Genomic DNA, 19,869 nt, shown 5'->3' with positions numbered 1-19,869 from the left:
ACTGAGACCGAGGCTGTGAGTGGCTCAGTAATGGGATGGGGGAATGGGAGCAGTGCAGCCACAGAGGCCGTGGCCCTGAGCCAAGTGGTGACAGAGGCCGAGGCCGTGAGCGGAGCATTCACAAAGTCTGAGTCTGTGAGCGGTGTGGTGACAGTGGGTGAGACTTTGAGCAGAGCGGCACTCAAACAGAGGCCATGAGGGAGCGGACACTGTGGTTCAGGCTGTGAGCAGAGTGTTCTGTTCACAGGGCCTGAGGCCTTGAGTCTTTCTCTCTCGATCTCACTCTCTCTTTCGAACTCTCTTTCTCATTTTTCTCTCTCTGTGAGTGTGTGATTGGAGCTGGAAGAAACATTCACATCGATCATCACAACACAAGGAGACGTATAGGGTTAAATCTGTAAACATTGAATTTAATATTAACACCTCTAATACAAGGTAGATCAATTAATAAATTAAAAACAAAAAAGTAAACCTAATTAAAAATTAACTTAGTTAAATACATAACATTAAAATTTCTATTTTACACATTATACCTATGAACAAAGGCAAATTATATCAGGAAACATTTTAAGTTTGTCTACATACAACTACATTATATGAAGAAATTGGATTAAACACAAATTGAATTTGAGCAAATAGTCAGTTTCGGTGGAGCGTTTATCTGCGCTGCTGGTCTCACACTCGCTGCTCTCACCGCTCCGTTATCCTCCTCGCTGATCTAGCGATCGCTGCTCTCACCGCTCCGTTATCCTCCTCGCTGATCTATCGATCGCTGCTCTCACCGCTCCGTTATCCTCCTCGCTGATCTAGCGATCGCTGCTCTCACCGCTCCGTTATCCACCTCGCTGATCTAGCGATCGCTGCTCTCACCGCTCCGTTATCCTCCTCGCTGATCTAGCGATCGCTGCTCTCACCGCTCCGTTATCCACCTCGCTGATCTACCGATCGCTGCTCTCACCACACTTTTCTGCTTCCTGCTGGTCTCCGCAACATTTAGGGAACAGGGAAAATAAGAACATATAAGAATTAGATAAGCTCTGGAAAAGAACAGGAAACAATCGAGAATAAAAACACTTGGGGCCCATTTCAAGGGATTTAGAACCGATTCCGTATTAATTGGAACCAAACAATCATAGAATCATAGAACACCCAGTGCAGACGGAGGCCATTCGGCCCATCGAGTCTGCACCGACCCACTTAAGCTCTCACTTTCACCCTATCCCCATAACCCCTCCTAACCTTTTTGGACACTAAGGGCAATTTAGCATGGCCAATCCACCTAACCTGCATGTCTTTGGACTATGGGAGAAAACCGGATCATCCGGAGGAAACACACGCAGACACATGGAGAACGTGCAGACTCCGCACAGTCAGTGACCCAGCGGGGAATCGAACCTGGGACCCTGGTGCTGTGAAGCCACAGTGCTAGCCACTTGTGCGACTGTGCTGCCCAAACGATTGGCAGCAAAACTGTAACAGAACATTGGTCCCCTTCTAGAGATTAAATTCAGGTACCGTCAGTGTTTATTCGTACAAGAAGGAAAAGCAGGACAACTGGTTGACTTCCCAGGATGATAAAAGAACTGAAGTGTAAGATGTAGCAGAAATAGGGTGGCTAACGTCAGCTTAATAATCAAGTGAGAAGCAAGATCATGGCTGATCTGATTGTAACCTCAACGCCACATATCCAGCTGCCCCCAACAACCATTCACGTTCCTACTTGTCAAGAATCTATCCAGTTATCTGTTGTGGTGAACCACTGTAATAGGAGATGTAAGGTAGGACCTGCACTACAGGTTCGCCGGTAGCTCCTGCCGGCTGGCTCTGCCCAGGGAGAACTGTATAAATATGCATGACCTCCAGTGCCCTGCCATTTTGCCAACTGCAGCAGGAGGCCACGCATCTGACTGGAAAAAAGCCACAGTTGTACCCAACTTTAGTCTTTGTGCAATTGATCGTGCATCAACTGTAAATATATTCAACGACTGCCTTTTGAGGAAGAATGTTCCAATGTCACATCCCGCTCTGAGAAAAAATACTTCTTCTCAAATCTGCTAAAATGGGCAACCCCTAAAATTACTTGTATCCTTTCTAATGAACAATTATACAAAACTTCTGTTCAATTCATCAGCCAGCTCCTTATTTTCCATTATCAATTCTTCACTAATATTCTAGAGGACAAAACCTCACGACGTTCACACATTTCACAGAGCAAACCCCAGACAGCATGCAGCCAAGCAGATCTGCACAGCGATTCAAGGATGCCGATCTCACCAGATTGTTGAACACGGTGGAGTCCACATGGGATAAACTGTTCCTCCAAGAGGGTTGGAGGGTCAGCCACAGGTCAGCCAGTGCCGCCTGGGAGGCAGTGGCAGCGGCCATCAGCTCGGGGAGTGTCACCAGGCGGACCGACACCCAGTGCCTCAAGATGATCAATGACCTCCATCGGGCAGCAGGGAATCCGCCACCTCGCACCAGTCTCACACGCCACCGTGGCTGTACCCCCTTATCCCCATGGCCCTGTGGTTTGCACAGCACCCCCACCCCCAGCACACCCTGGCACTGACCTGCGCACCCCACCCATCACCAGCAGCGATGCCCATGCCTGTCACCCGCCCAGCACCCCCTTCCGCCTCCACTGAAGCTTTTATGTGGCTCACATTGTCCTCTCTGTCCCCACAGGAGAAGTTGGCCCATAACAGGCGAGAACGGGCCCAGATGTTCAATGATCTTGTGGATTTAGTAAAGAAACATCACGGCCCTAAACTGTCCATAAACCTGCAGCATTACAGATTCAACACGGCTGGGAGGATCTCTGGGAATACCAGGACAGAATTACCAATGAAAGCTCTCATGTGCCTCACTCACCATCAACTCAACATTCAGCAAGGACATTCTGGCATCTCAAAAGACAGACACAAAACCCTAGAACTACTGGGCAAATCTTCTGGGAGGACGACAAATGTCAGCCACATGATTGCTGTTCGTGTGGCCAAATGACATGACCCAGTCAAAGCTGTTAGAATAAGCAATACTAAACTGCATCATTATCCCTAAGGTTTCCCTGATAAAGATAACACGCTTGGTCAATGGCCATTCCCTAGAAATAGAGGCGGATACGGCAGCTGCCGTCTCCATCAGGGAACAAACCTTCCGGCATCTCCAGATGGCATCTTGCCCCTAGCCCTGCGAGACACCAGGGCCACGTTGGCCATATATACAGGGGAACCTTTGAAGGTTATGGGGATCACAATGACTCTGGTTACCTGTGAGCAGTAGACGCCTCGACACGACATCCTCGACCAGATCCCAACGGTGTCTAGGAAACTGGACCAAAACACAATATTTTAGTTTATTTTGTCGGAGTGTGCAGACAGAATGATTCACTCCAGGAGTGATATCATAAATATAGGGCTTGGCTATTGTTAAACAAAACTTTATACTGAATCAGAATATCAAACTGGATTTAACTTCAAACCCGAAACGAACAATTACACCTTAAAACTATTACTCCATTTTCCATTAAACAAGGAAGTAAACATACAGATCTCAATCCTTCCTCAGGTAAGGACACCAAAACCGTACACAATACTCGAGGTGTGGCCCCAGCAATGCCCTATCCAACTGCAGTAAACCATCCTTATTTCTATACTCAAATCCTCTCACAACTTGCCATTTGCCCTCTTTACTGCCTGCTGTACCCGTGCGCTTGCTTTCAGTGACTGATGCACGAGGCCACCAATGTTTCGCTGAGTATCTCAATTTCCACCCTTTCAAATGTTTTCTATCCAAGCGGATAACCTCACATTTAACCACAAAGCACTGCACCTGCCGTGTACATGCCCACTCACTCAGTCTGTCCAAATCCCGCTGAGGCATCTCTATGTGTGTACCGGCCAGTCATTCGAGGACCTATAGACCGGACATGCCGTCGGAGACTCCGGCTGAGCAGAGAGACTGTGTGGCACATCTGCCAGATGATGGCACACCTGGAACCGCGGGGTGTGGGGGAGGACACCCGCTACCGGTGACCATCAAGGTGATGGTTTCCCTGAACGTCTGCGCGACAGGATCCTTCCAGTGGCCGAGTAGGGACCTGTCTGGGATCTCACAGAGCTTGGTGCACAGGTGCATCCATACTGTTACAGAGGCCATATATGCCCAGGTGGATCAATATATCCATTTCGATGTGGAGCGAACCCAGCAGGATGCCCGGGCAGCAGGGTTCGCCACCATTGCTGGAATGCCCGGGTCCAGGAGGCGATAGACGGGATGGGATGCACGTTGCCGTACGGGCACCTGCGATTAACAGGCCGCTCGACATCAACCGAAAGGGGTACCACTCAATGAACGTCCAGGTGGTCTATGACCATCAGCTGCGCATCGTACACCTCTGCGCCCGATACTCGCACTGTCAAGGTGCCACAATGGCACTGCCAAGCCAGGTGGAGCACTGCCTGGGTGCCAGGATTGCAGTGCAAGGCTGCCAGCTGGACAGTGCGAAGGTGCCTGAATACCAGGGATAAGGCCAGGGGCCACCCTGTACCTACACTGACCACCCTGAAGTCTCCGATGACCCTCGATGTAACCGGCCTGCTCCCGTAAGTGAATTCGCAATCTCGCCGTAGCGTGGCAGAAACCAACTATCGCCACTTAAGGCCCATTTCCATACAATTAACGAGAGTCACCTGTCATCCAACGACCTCCTGTCATTTACCGGCCTCCCCAGCAAGTGGTCACGCTGGCGCCCATTGATTCTCCTTTTTCAAAACGTGAACCTGGCGGAAGGGCTTCCGTGGGAAGCCGAGAAGGGGAGTAGCAATCTTTTAGCACAGGCAAGAGACCGGGGGTGTTGGTCTTGCCACCCCAGTGCTCGGCGGGGGGTGGGGAACGCTCGGCTGGGGGTGGGGAACCTCCGCAGGGGTGGGCCGTTATGGGAGGGTGGAGGGGTGGTGCTGGGGGAGCATTCCCTCGCGGCAACACCATGCCAGCCCTTGAATCCCAACCCCATGCCGGGGGCAACCTCTGACCCTGTCCGTCTGCCGCAATGATCATCCATAACCCATACCGACTGCTGAGGCCATTGCTGCGCGGCTGAAGGCTATTAATAATAGGGAACTGGCAATTGTGGTTAAGTGAGCACTTGACACATGCCAAGTGGGGCCATGTAGCATGTGGGAGTCATTGCCAAGCATTCCAATCAAACATTGATGCCTGGAGGCTGTGTGGGGGGTCAACACCACACACGCAGCAGTCAACATCCGAACACCCAGGGGATGGGACACAGCTCCTGGGAGATGATCACGACTGGAGGGTGGGTTGGTGCCACAGGATGGGGGGATTGCCTGGAGAGACAGGAAAAGTGTCCGGGGGTCAGACCGCTTGCAGTGGAAAGTGACCGAGGCATCATAATGTTTGTGCAAAGAGTTGTGTAATGTGCTGTACAATATTCCATTTCTGAGAGTGTCGCCCCCCCCCCTTCCCTCCCGGCCCCCAACCCCACTGCCTCATCACCCTCTACCTGACCCCCCGCCCCCCCCCCCCCCCCTACCCCAGTGCCCTCTGATCCTCAATGTGCCTGGCCCTCCTAGCTCTATCTCGGCGAATCAGCTTGCGGCCGGGCATTCGGGGTGGAAAGCACTATTGGGAATGGAATATTGTACAGCACATTAAACAACTCTTTGCACAAACATTATAGTGCCTCCGTAACTGTCCTCCGCAATGTGGACTGACCCCCGGACACTTTGCCTGTCTCTCCAGGCAATCCCCCCTCCCCGTGTCACCAACCCACCCTCTGGCCGTGATCATCTCCCGGGAGCTGTGTCCCAGCCCCTGGGTCTTCAGATATTGGCTGCTGCGCGTGTGATGATGAACCTCACACAGTCTCCAGGCATCAAGGTTTGATTGGAATACTGGGCAATGACTTCCCCATGCTACATGGCCGCCTACCCACGGGAACCCACTTGGCATGTGTCAAATTCTCACTGAACCACAATTCCCTCTTATTGATAGCCTTCAGCCGCACAGCCAGAGGCCTCAGCAGTCGGTGGGGGTTATGGGTGATCAATGGGGCAGACGTACAGGGACAGGGGCTGCCCCCGGCATGCGGTTGGGATCCAAGTGTTGGCATGGTGGTGCCGTGAGTGATTTCACCCCCAGTGCCTCCCCCCCGACTCCCTTGGCGGCTCACCCCTGTGGAGGATCCCCCACACCCCACCGAGCACTGGGATGGCAAGGCAAGCACCCCGGTCTCTGTGCCTTGGCACAAAGATTGCTACTCCCCTCCTCAGCTCCCCACAGAAGCTCTTCCGTATGGTTCCCTTTTTAAAAAGCAGTACCAATCGGTGCCAGCGTGACCACTTGCCGGTGAATGACAGGAGGATGTTGGATGACAGGTGGCTCTCGTTAATTGTATGGAAATGGGCCTGAAGTGGTGATAATTGGTTTCTGCCACGCTACGGCGAGATTCTAAATTCACCTACAGGAGCAGGCTGGTTGCATCGCAAACTGTTTGGTGCCTGGCGTGGTTCCCCTTTTTGGCCTCTCCCGCTATTCACCGGCCACTTTACGCTTGAACGCGAGCATAACGAGGCCGGAATATCGTGCCTTATGATAATTTGTGGCAGGTGTTTCAGAGAGTTTCCCGCCGGCTCTGCCAGTGAGTTCCCTGTCATAATATACACCAGTATATCATGGTGCAGACACACACACACACACTGAGGACATGCAGTGGGACCAATCTGCATACACAACACCGCAGCCAATCACCAGTGAGAGCACACGCACTATAAAGACAGGGGACAGGAGAGTTCCCGCTCATTCTAGTAGCAGCCAGCTCGGAGCACAGAGCTCACAGCCTGTAACACAGACATTCACCATGTGCTGAGTGCATCACCTGGTTAGGACTAGGCAAGGGTCAACAGATAAAGCTGGTATTGCATTTACCCACAGTTCAAGTATGTTAATGTAGTTAACCTTATAATAAAATAGAGTTGCACCACTTCAAATGTTGGTGACCTGTTTGTGATCCAGAACACCCAACACTTTATGATACCAGGAGTGAACTGGTTCAGTCCAGATGGCCATACGTCAGCGTACAGTGACAACCAGCAACGATACCCAGGCAAGATGTTCAAGATCCGGGTTCCGCAGCAGCTCCAGTGCCACGGCGATCTCCGCGAAAACTGGCGGGCTTTCCGGCAAAAGTTTGAAATCTTCCTGCTGGCAGCCGAACTAGAAGACCTGGCCGATCCTGAAAAAACAGAGCATCTCCTCACCATCGCCGGTGCCAGAGCAGAAGAAATCTTTTAAAAATTCAAGTTCTCCAAGGGGCAAAACAGGAGCGACTTCCAGGCAGTCCTGGACAAATTCGGCAAATACTGTTCGGAAAACACACTCCAACCAGCAAGAAAAGGTAAGGGAAGCGCCAGTACGCACCTGGAGGCCGAAAACCCGGAGCAGAGAGCGATTTTGGTCGGCGGCCACCTTTCGAAAGATTGCATGCGCAATCACGAAAATGGCCATCAGTAAAGGAACCGTGATCTGCGCATGTGCAAATGCCTCCTCCGTGCTACGTCACGCGCGTCATGACATCAGAGGCCCTGGACCACGCCCATTTAAAGGGGAAACATCCCAAATCAAAGAAAAAATATTTTAAAGCTGTAAAACAACCTTCCTTCACCTAGAATGACAGCACAATGCCTCAAATTGAACCAGGAAATGAAATAAACCTCTGAAGAACCCTGCAACAAGCAGTTACCAAGGACCCGAGGGAGCCTTTTCGAGTCGCTTTTATAACAAAGAACAGGCTGTCCCCGAATCAAAACCACCAGCCGCTGTTGGTGCACAGCATTGATCCAGACGACGAGTGTTGTGCCACCCTGACGGTCAAACGATCCCAGATACGCTTCCGCCTGGACACTGGTGCTTCCGCTAATCTCCTAGCGTGGTCAGCCTTTCAGCCCTCGGGGTTAAACCAACAATTCTTCCGTCGACCTGCCAACTAGTGGACTACAATGGCAGCGTCATTCCTGATACCGGTTCATGCCAACTCGAAGTGACGCACAACTCGCGAAAAGCCATCCTTCCCTTCGAGATCGTGGGCTCCTCAAAGGACTCTCTGCTCGGCGCACAGGCGTGCAAACTCCTAAACCTCGTTCAACGAGTACACTCTCTCCCTGCCTTCCAGGATGCGGACATCAGGGCGCAACTCAATGCCATCATCGACCAGCACCGCAACGTTTTCGAAGGCATGGGCACGCTTCCGTACACTTACAAAATCCTGCTCAAACAAGACGCCACGCCTGTGGTTCATGCACCTCTCAGAGTCCCAGCACCCCTCAAGGACCGCCTCAAGTAGCAGCTGCAGGACCTCCAGGACCAAGGAGTGCTCTCCAGAGTGACGGAAGCATCCGACTGGGTCAGTTCCATGGTGTGCGTAAAGAAGCCTTCCGGCGAGCTCCGGAACTGCATTGACCCAAAGGATCTGAATCGCAACATAATGAGGGAGCAGTACCCTATCCCCAAGCGTGAGGAGATCACGTGTGAGATGGCTCGGGCCAACATCTTCACCAAAATTGTCGCCTCGAAAGGATTCTGGCAAATCTAACTAGACAGGTCCAGCAGATAGCTGTGTACCTTCAATACCCCGTTTGGCAGATACTGCTACAACAGGATGCCGTTTGGGATTATATCGGCATCAAAAGTATTCCACCGGATCATGGAGCAAATGATGGAGGGCATTGAGGGTGTGCGCGTCTATGTTGACGACATCGTCATTTGGTCCACCACCCCGCAGGAGCATATCAGTCGCCTCCAGTTCGTTTTCAAACGAATACGGGACCAAGGCCTTCGCCTCAACAGTCAAATGTTCCTTTGGCCAGACGGAACTCAAGTTTCTAGGGAACCACATCTCCCGGTTGGGTGTGCGGCCGGATGCGGACAAGGTGGCAGCCATCACGGCAATGCAGAAGCCAGCGGATAAGAAGGCGGTCCTCCGATTTTTAGGCATGGTCAACTTCCTGGGGAGGTTTATCCCCAACCTCGCCTCCCATACCATAGCTCTCCGGAACCTGGTCAGGAAGACGACAGACTTCCAATGGCTTCCCGCCCACGAGCGCAAATGGGAGAAGCTTAAGACCAAGCTTAGCAAGGCCCCGGTATTGGCATTTTTTGATCCCACGAAGGAAACAAAAATTTCAACGGATGCCAGCCAATCCGGCATTGGGGCAGTGCTCCTGCAACGCGATGAGGCCTCATCATGGGCCCCCGTTGCATATGCGTCACGTGCCATGACCCCCACGGAACAGCGCTACGCGCAGATCGAAAAGGAGTGCCTGGGCCTGTTGACTAGGGTCGACAAATTTCGTGATTACGTGACCGGCCTCCCCCAATTCACTGTCGAGACTGGCCATCACCGTTGGTCAACAATATACAAAAAGAACTGACTGATATGACCCCTCGCCTCCAGCGCATTCTGCTTAAACTCCGGCGGTACGATTTCCAGCTCCTATACACCCCGGGCAAGGAACTGATCATAGCCGATGCTCTGTCCAGGGCAGTCAGCACCCCGTGTGACCCAGAGGGGTTTGTCTGCAAGGTTGACGCCCATGTGGCCTTCACGGCCTCCAATCTGCCGGCCACGGATGAACGCCTCATCCACATCCGCCGCAAGACTGCGGCTGACCCCCTACTACAGCGTGTCATGCGCCACATGACGGACGGGTGGCTCAAGGGCCAATGCCCACAGTTCTACAATATCAGAGACGATCTGGCAGTGGTCGATGGTATCCTCCTGAAGCTGTACCGCATCGTGATCCCGCACAGCATGCGCCAGCTCGTTTTGAACAGTTACACGAGGGCCATCTTGGCGTGGAGAAGTGCCGACGGAGGGCCCGAGAGGCATCAATGAGGACATCGCCAACACAGTGCTCAAATGCCCCACCTGTCAGCGGTTCCAGCCGGCCCAACCACGTGAGACCCTACAGGCCCATGAGTTGGTCACGTCCCCTTGGTCTAAGATAGGCGTTGACTTGTTCCATGCGCTCGGCAGGGACTATGTTCTGATTGTAGACTATTTTTCAAATTACCCGGAGGTCGTACGCCCGCACGACATCACATCATCGGCGGTCATCCATGCCTGCAAGGAGACCTTTGCTCGTCACGGCATCCCACTCGCTGTGATGTCGGACAATGGCCCCTGCTTCGCGAGCCAGGAATGGTCCAACTTTGCCAGCAGGTACAGCTTTGTGCATGTGACATCCAGTCCCCTGCACCCCCAATCCAATGGCATAGCGGAAAAGGGCGTCCACATCGTCAAACGGCTCCTCTGTAAGGCTGCCGATGCAGGATCCGACTTCTACCTCGCCTTGCTGGCCTATCGTTCGGCCCCACTCTCCACGGGCCTGTCGCCAGCCCAGCTGCTCATGGGTCGCACCCTCAGGACCATGGTGCCGTCCATTCATGTCCCAGACCTCAACCACGTTCCGGTCCTTCAGCGGATGCAACAGTCTCGTGCACAACACAAGGCGGCGCATGACGCTCGGGCGACTGATCTCCCTGCTCTGGCACCAGATGACAACGTCCCCATCCATCTTCCGGAGGGTGGCTGGTCTGCAACTGCTGTGGTTCTTCGGCAGGTGTCTCCGGCTCGTTCCTGGTTCGTCTGGCAGATGGTTCCATCCGCCGCCGCAATGGGGGTGCGCTTCGTCTCGTTCCACGCTCGCTACGTAATCCTCCACCGGTGCCACGCACTCCTGTTGTCCCCAACCTGGACAATGTGGAGATTCCGAATGCTCTGCATTCTCCTCACTCTGCCGTGGCCCAGCCCGTTCCTCATCCGGTGGCTCCTGACCCACCCTTGAGGCGGTCAACCAGAATTCATCGACCACCTCAGAGACTTGACCTATGAGTTTTACAATGTTGGACTCTTTGATCTGTTCTGTTATCCTGTTTCATCGTTCCAGTAGTTTGTACATAATGTTCATTTTGTTGTTGGTGTGACACCCTATTTCTCTGCACCAGGCACCTTCCTGTGTAAATAGATTAGCTTGATGTACATAGTCATGTAAATAACACGCACACACATAGTCAGGTACATTCACTACACAATATTTATTGTCACGCAGGCACAGGTTCTTTATATAAAAGGGGGATGTCATAATATACACCAGTATATTATGGTGCAGACACACACACACACTGATGGACATGCAGTGGGACCAATCAGCATACACAACACCGCAGCCGATGACCAGTGAGAGCACACGTACTATAAAGGCAGGGGACAGGAGAGTTCCCACTCATTCTAGTAGCAGCCAGCTCGAAGCACAGAGCTCACAGCCTGTAACACAGACATTCACCATGTGCTGAGTGCATCACCTGGTTAGGACTAGGCAAGGGTCAACAGTTAAAGCTGGTATTGCATTTACCCACAGTTCAAGTATGTTAATATAGTTAACCTTATAATAAAATAGAGTTGCACCACTTCAAGTGTTGGTGACCTGTTTGTGATCCAGAACACCCAACACATCATTCCCCCCTGCTATTCAATGACATTAGTCACTTTTTCGTGCCCCAGGGAGTTTCTCACCGGTTTCGCCCACACTTAGGGCCACGAATGCCACAAGTGAAAGTCCATTGTCCTCAGGCAGGATTCTCCAGTCGCTGGGCGGACGTAACCAGAGAGTCCTGCCCTTAGGGGTGGGATTCTCCGTTGCAAGGATTCTCTGTTATGGCTGGAAGTGCTCCCACGCCTGGGCATTTCCCGACGGCGTGGGGTTGCCCACAATTGGAAACCGCATTGGCTGGCTGGTGGGCGGACAATCCTGTGCAGAATGGTTTTAGCACTGGGGAGCCGAACACAGAGATTGGGCTGCCATTTTAAAGGGGTGCCCTGATCTCTAAGAGAGCTGTGGGTCCCCCACACCCCCACTCATGGGCAATGTCAACCCCACACACATGGACACTACCCCAAACCCCCCAAGTGAGAACACCCTACTCTGGGGTGCTGGGGGGTCTTCCCTGCTCAGGTCCCCCAAAACCCCCTTACAACATCCCTTCCCTTCCGTGACCCCCACCCATCAGCCCCTATGTATCTGCCCTGCACCCCTCCAGCCTCCAAACCGCAAATTTGACATGTGGGATAAACTGGGGAGAAACTCGCCAAAGCCAAATCACACGACCTAAGACAATTCTCTGTCAATATTAAATATTTCAATATGTTTTCTACAAATGCACTAAAAGAAGAATATTAAAAGTTAAAATTCACAATGACTTCCCTGTTTGGCTTTTCCCCGTTGCAGTCTGGGCCTCTGACGAGTTTAATTCTTCGGTCCTCTTCCCAGCCGCCTGCGGATCTTCTCTTGAACTTCTGCTTTCCAGCTTCTGACGCGAACTGCCGAGCGTTCAACGATGTTCCTGGTGTCTGAAGCGACTTGACTTTTTTTGAGTCCTTTCCTGACTTGAGCTGATTTGTCAGCCAACCAAGACTGCATTCTCTCAACAGAATGTTCCAGTAATGGTCTCCGAGTTGAGGGAGTGGCTGCTGAACACTGCTCACTCTCAGTGTTGCTCGGGGACTGTATGCGTAATTGGCTGGTCGAATTGTCGGTCTCTGAGTCCAACGGCAATTCCAGGTCGATGTTGACGTCCATGATTCTAGCTGTGGCATTGTCCATTATGGCTCCCTCGGTGTTGCTCAGCAGTGAGTCATTCTCACTGCTGCTCGAGAATTGCACAAATAAAAATCCGGTGCACTTGAAGCTCCAAGTATCCGACGAGGATTCTAGATCGTTGCTGTTCATTGCATCATCATATGTGAAATTAGCAAATGCTCCAGCTGGGGTATTGTCCACAATGGCTCCCTCAGTGTTGCTGAGCAGTGAAGTTTGGTCCTCTGGATGATGATCGTTGGTAGCAGAGGAGACCTCACCGGCAGATCTGTCTTCCGCAACACTGTTGCCATTGACACTATTTTCCTGCAGTTCAATTTGGACCTCAATGTCATCAAGACTAACAGCTGGAGTAAGAGGTTCAATCATTGGTTCAGGTGAGCTGCTTGTCCACTCGATCATCTGACAGTCTCTCACACCTTCACCGATCTCTAGGGAAACTCCCAGATCCTGCTGGTCATTCTGTATGCTGGTTACCAGGATCGCCCTCCTCCACAGCAGCTGACCTTTCATCTCTGACACAAGTGCTTGGAGGTTCAGCTCCTCTTCATCCTCACTGTCTGACTGTTTGCTTCCAACTTCCATCTCCTGAGCAGACACAACTGAGGTATTCACACATCGTGTCTGGTCTCCACTGGGGATAATTTCGTTAAATTCTGTCTTTTTCACTTCAGCAGTCGTTGCAATAGAAATGGATTGAACTGCTCCATGTATTTTTCCATTTACCCAACAGTAAATGATCCACGTAGTCACGATCATTGTTCAGAGTGCCTGGATATAATATTCACTCTTAGCAATCGTTTTCCGTCTGAGCAGTTGGCAGGTAGAACACCAAATCAATGGTAAACATTCTGTCAACAGGTGATGTGGAATAACGGAAACAAACATGGTGGGTCCTGTGACAACACGGAACTCTGTCACAATAGCATCATACCTGACAGTGTGATGTCACAGGGACCCACAATTCCCCAATTTAGAGAATCAAGTCAGGAAGCAAAGAACAAGGGGCAGAATTCTCTGTTTGAGAGGCTAAGTGTAGACACCAGGACTGAATGGGAGGTGTTCACCGGTCCTAATGAGGCGTGACTGCCGGAGCCATTTAGGACATGCTAATGTGGCAGCACTCACACCACGTGGTGCTCGTGCAATTCCAAAGCAGGCACAGAGATTCACGAACACAGAGCTCGAGCTTTTACTGGATGCCATGGAGGAGAGGTGGGGCACGCTGTTCCCCATGGTGGGAAGGAGGTTGTCACCCACAGATGTCAACTGGGCCTGGGCGTAGGTGACAGAGGCCGTGATCGGATCATGGTCAGTAACTCGGGACCGAGTGATCAGTGTCTATCTATATTTTCCAGTTATGTACACAGTGGATGGGATCTTCTGCTCCCCCCGTGGGTGTTTTGCGGTGGCAGAGGCAGCCCACCATTGGCCTTCCCATCCCACCATTGGAATTTTCCTGTTGCCCGCACCCTCCACCATCGGGGAACGCACGGCAGGGTATTGCCATTGACAGGACCAAAAGATCCCATTGGCTGGAAAATTTAAGCCAATAAATGAATAGCTGCTGTCTACCACAGAAACAAATGTAGCAACAAATATATGTTTAAACACTTTGTCAAATGGTTGTTGTTCTCGGGCAAAATACAATTCCTGGTGCCTGCCGATGCCCCAGTTGCGTTCTGTAATTAGTTATGTTGTTAGCCATTTCTAGTCATGTATTTGCACTTTTGATCTCTTTTAATTGGATGTTCTATTGAGCAAGATTATCCAATCCTGAAGCTCGAAGTATTTATAGAATTGATTTTCTGGTCTTAGCGATGAAGTGACTGAACATTGCACTCACCAAATTTACATCAACTGGCTTCATCAGATTTGTTGAGATTGCCCTTGTTAATTATGTACAGCATACTGTTGGTCGAGATCACTGGTACAGGAAATAATTGACTGTTACAGCTTTTAAAGACTGTAGTTAGTATTTGAGGGGATTTCCTAACTCTTGGTGGGCATAGAACTAGACATGTCTCATCACAATGCAGAGCACCTTCATTGTCTGATGATGAATTAGAGATGTTTTTGTAAAAGGATCGTCAAGGAGGGTTCCCTATTTTGGGATTGTAAGAAACCCTCCCACAAGACGTAATGGACAAAGTAGCAATGGTTGCTGAGGGAGAAAGAGTTAGTTGGATATGAAAAACACCTGTCATGCAACATCAGACAATAAGGTGCTCTGCATTGTGATGAGGCATGTCTTGCGATATAGTTCCAAGTCAGGATGGTGTGTGGCTTGGAGGGGAACTTGCAGGCAGTGGTGCCCCCATGCATTTACTGCCCTTTTCCTTCCAAGTGGCAGAGGTTGGGGGTTTGGAAGGTGCTGTCGAAGGAACCTGGCCGAGTTGCTGCAGTGCATCTTGTATGTGGTACACACTGCTCCCACTGTATGTCGATGGTAGAGGGAGTGAATATTCAAGGTGGTGAATGAGGTGCCAATCAAGTGGACTCCTTTGTCCTAGATGGTGTCAAGCTTTTTGAGTGTTGTTGGAGCAGCACTCATCCAGGCAAGTGGAGACTATTCCATCGCACTCTGGGCTGATGTGTAGGATGGATATTTTAATTCTTCTGTGCTTTTCAAATATCCACTACCTCAGCATTATGACTCAGGTTCCAGGAAAAAATGAAAAAAGGTAAGCCTGGAAACAACCCTGTCTGAATCCATTCTGACATACTTCCTCTTTGACTTACACCTGAAAACAATGGAGGCAGTTGGCCAGGGTGAAGCTTAACATCTTCGCCACGTTGCTGGTCAGAATCGTCCTATTCCTGTTCTCCTTGTTCCACCCACTCTCCCATCTTAAGGTGCTTGAGAAAAGAATCAGAAGTGACATGAAGAAAACATGTATCTGGATTGGCTGAAAGAGTGGTGTAAGCAGATTTAATAACAAATCCTCAGGGGGGAATTGGATAAATACGTGGTGGAGAGAAATGACCGCGGAGAAAGATCAGGGCAGTCGGACATGAGTAGGTCTTTCAAGGAGCCTGCCCAGGCACAGTGGCATCCTTCCAAGGTGCCTCAGAGACACACAAGTACACATACACACACACTGATGCACTATCAATTACGACGAGACGAGAGTAGAGAGTAATCGTGGCTTTATTACGCTGAGCGTAGTTCTCCTTCAGTGGCGCCATGGCCTCTGCGTAGTTAGGCGTGTCCTGGATGAGAGGAAAGACATCGGAGCTCAGCCGCGTGTACAGAATCTGGAGCTTCTGTGCTTCTGATTTTGGGTCTGTCGCAGATCCGATGTCTGCTTCAAAGCAAGCTAGCCAATGTGCGAAGTCCATTTTGGCATTGTCTGCTTGAGGATGCAGCTGCAGGTGATCCGGCTTGATGCGGAGATCCATCTTTGTAAAATCTCTGTGTAATAAATTGATGCACTATCAATTACGACGAGGCAAGAGTAGAGAGTAATCGAGGCTTTATTACACAGAGATGTGTGGCCCCCTACAGCTGCTGCCGAAATGGCTGCTGTTCGGAGAGCACACACATTTATACTCCACCTACTGCGTGGAGCCAGCAGGCAGGGATCTACCCCCGTACCTGTAGTACAGGGGCCTTACCGTAATACCAATATATACAATATAATATAACAGTGGTGACCACCACACACACACTCCCATGGTGCATCAGAGACACACAAGTACACACACACACACACACTCCCATGGTGCATCACTTACACACACACACTCCCATGGTGCATCAGAGACACACAAGTACACATACACACACTCCCATGGTGCATCAGAGACACACAAGTACACACACAAACATGCATACTCCCATTTCCATGTCATTAGCTATGTAGCATTAGTTTGAAAGTGTTTTGTTGCAGTTATCATGCAAACATGTGTTCCTCTTTTTAAGATATTGCAGTGAACCTCAAAATTAATGATCGCACCTCACAGCACCCTGTATCATTCACTCCTTCTCTATCACCAGCGGATATACATCCATCCCCAAAGTCAGTTTGAGGATGATGCACTGGGCTTTACACGGAACATGAATGAGAGAACTAGGTGGTGGTGGTGGCAGAGAATAAGTAGGAGCCTGTACTGGCACCTTTGCTCAGCTGCAGAGTGCAAATAATGTTTCCTAAAGTCATTGGAATATGTGCCAGACAATCTGTTGGGTCTGGTGGGTGCTGCACGAATCCACTAGCTATATTTGTGTAGTTTGCGTAATGATCTACAATGAAGCATATGGTTACTTCAGGTTATCTCTATAGAACCCTTGGTGTCAGAAGTCTGGGCTATGCTACAAGTCAGCAGCCCATTCAGACTGCTGCTTATTGGATTCTGGGCTCCAGTATGACACAGTCTCTTACAAAGAACAAAGAACAAGGAAAAGTACAGCACAGGAACAGGCCCTTCGGCCCTCCAAGCCCGTGCCGACCATGCTGCCCGACTAAACTATAATCTGTCTTGTTTCAACATGCAAGAGAATTGGATGGGCAGAATCATTAGTAGTTGTTTATTGCCCTTATGGTCATCCATCAGCCAACCCGCACACATCAGTAATTGGGCACAACTGCAGTAGGCATTCCCCAGAGCATACACATCTGGCCCACTGATAGTAATGATCTATTTTCTGATAGTAAAAAAGGCTATTTAATGTAAATATTAAAGCCCAGTTTTAATACCCATTTTAAAATAAGGATTTCAGTACTCATAACCTCAGGCCATAACAAAACACATAACCTCAACAGAAGCACAAAAGCCTGACACATGCATAAACTAATTGTAGATTAAAACAACATCTCTGCTGACAAAATGAACAAGCTAATGTTCTAATAAACAGATTTTCAAAGTCAGTTTGACATTAAGAAATGAGCTGTACCAGTAATCTAGATCAAGGTCGAAGTAAGCACCATAGCAATATGAAGGCACCATTGTTCATAATGTGGATAAAGTAAAGTCAGAAGAAAACCAGTAAAAAACAGTCTTGATAATAGCACACATTCGCATTCCATAGCATGCACAAATATTCAAACATGAAACATTCAGAACTCATGTTGCACATTGAGGATTGGCAGTTAACCATCGAATCAAATGTATTTGATTCTCACCCAAACCAATTAGGACAACATAGAGGTGGAGACAGATGGCTAAACACTGATAAAATTCTCCTCAAACATGATGTTCCGTACGGCCATCTTTATCCAGGATCATTCTATACTTTGATCTAACTACTCGCTATCTTTATTTTCATATTTTCACTTTTCCACTCTAACTCTTGAAGGAAATGCAAGCTGTTTTGCCATAAGCAAGAAACCATTTCTGTATTATTTTGAAAGTTAAATTGTTTATAAGTTACTTCTCTTTAAGTCCTTTTGCTAGCCGGACTTTATTGAGAATAGATTTAAGTTCCTCCCAATTGTAATCAAGTAGAGGCAATAAAAGATTCGTATTTGCATCCGAGAAGTTTAACTCAAATTTCTACTGAGATTTAGTGTTACAAGACTTCACTAGATCCGCATGGTAGAAATAAAGATAGCGAGTAGTTAGATCAAAGCACAGAGTGATCCTGGATAAAGAAGGAATTGAACTTTTAAATTCCTCCAAAAGTATAAATTCTCTGAGAGCTTCATACATTTGGTCTATTTTCAAAGCCCTTATCCACCTATCAAAATTACTCTGTTTGATCCTTTCAAACTCCATGTATGTTTGACCAAATTCTTTCCTTAAATTTCTAAACATTTGTTTGTAGGCTTCAGGCACTAGTTCATATGCACCTAAGATGGATTTTTTCACCTCCTCATATGTCTCAGATACCTCCACCGGTAGTGATGCAACCACTTCACTAGCCCTACCTACCAGCTTTGTTTGAATCAGTAATACCCACATGCCCTGTGACCATTTCATTTGTTTAGCCACCCTCTCAAATGAAATGAAAAAGGCTTCTACATCCTTCTCATCAAACCTTGGCAATGCTTGGACATATTTAAATAGATTCCCACCAAGCCTTCGACTTTGACGCTCTTTCTCACTATCCTCATCACTATCCTCCAACTGTCTGTTTCCCTTTACGTCTGCCAATTTTAACTGACTGTCATGTTTCATGGCCATTTTCTGAAGTTCAAACTCTCTATCTTTATCTTTTTCCCTGATCTGTATCACCCTTTCTCTTTCTTTTTGTTCTGCTAGGGCTATTCTTTCTGTTTTCCTTTCTTCTCTCTCTTTTTCCTCTCTCTCTCTTTCTCTTTCTTTTTCCTCTCTCTCTCTTTCATATTCAAGCTGCTTTAATTCTTTCTCATGTTCCATTTGTTTAATTTATAACTAAACTTTTGCCATTTCCAATGAGTCAAACTGTATCTCAGGCAACTTTAAATGCTTAGCCACCGCCATAATTACCTCATCTTTTTGCATTTTGTCAGGTAATGTTAACTGCAATGTTTTTGCCAGATCCAACAGTCTTCTTTTCATCTCTGTCCATAAGGTACTGCGTGTGACCGTCTCCATGGCAGAACGAACAGCAGTAAAGCTGCTTTGTCTGGCTTCAGCTCCAACACTGAAAACAAAACCAAAAAGACACAGACACACCCAAGCTTTTCTCAAAGTGAAACTAAAAAGCAGAGCCAGAGCTCAGCTCCAACCACATTCTGACATCACAGCAGTAACATGAGCAGCCAATCATTTCTTAAAGCGACATTCTCATGACAATACTAATCATTCCATTTTGACACCAAGTTTCCTAATTTCAATTTCCTTTTGAAAAGTTCTTTCTTCATCTTTTCCCACATCTCCATTTTTTTAAATTGCCTCTCATGCTCGAACTGCAACTGAATTCTAGAACAAAGAACAAAGAACAAAGAAAAGTACAGCACAAGAACAGGTCCTTCGGCCCTCCAAGCCCGCGCCGACCATGCTGCCCGACTAAACTACAATCTTCTACACTTCTTGGGTCCGTATCCCTCTATTCCCATCCTATTCATGTATTTGTCAAGATGGCCCTTAAATGTCACTATCATCCCTGCTTGCACCACCTCCTCCGGCAGCGAGTTCCAGGCACCCACTACCCTCTGTGTAAAAAACTTGCCTCGTACATCTACTCTAAACCTTGCCCCTTGCACCTCTCTCCAGATCGGTATCCCCACCAAAATGTGCTTCTGATGCTACATTACTGAGACAACTTGCT

At 49.1% G+C, this 19,869-nt stretch overlaps 1 long non-coding RNA gene across 1 annotated transcript; it reads right to left on the bottom strand.

Moving 5' to 3' along the window:
• Window positions 1-528: 528 nt before the first annotated feature.
• Window positions 529-19,662, bottom strand: LOC140409509 (uncharacterized). The gene is made up of 3 exons (XR_011940365.1): window positions 19,086-19,662; window positions 3,270-3,330; window positions 529-977 (listed from the first exon to the last, which is right to left on the bottom strand). It is a non-coding gene; the product is annotated as an uncharacterized lncRNA (long non-coding RNA).
• Between the last annotated feature and the right edge of the window lie 207 nt (window positions 19,663-19,869).

Source organism: Scyliorhinus torazame, chromosome 3 (assembly GCF_047496885.1).
Source record: "Scyliorhinus torazame isolate Kashiwa2021f chromosome 3, sScyTor2.1, whole genome shotgun sequence".
Lineage (NCBI taxonomy): Eukaryota > Metazoa > Chordata > Chondrichthyes > Carcharhiniformes > Scyliorhinidae > Scyliorhinus > Scyliorhinus torazame.
This window is presented reverse-complemented; position numbering and strand designations above follow the sequence as displayed.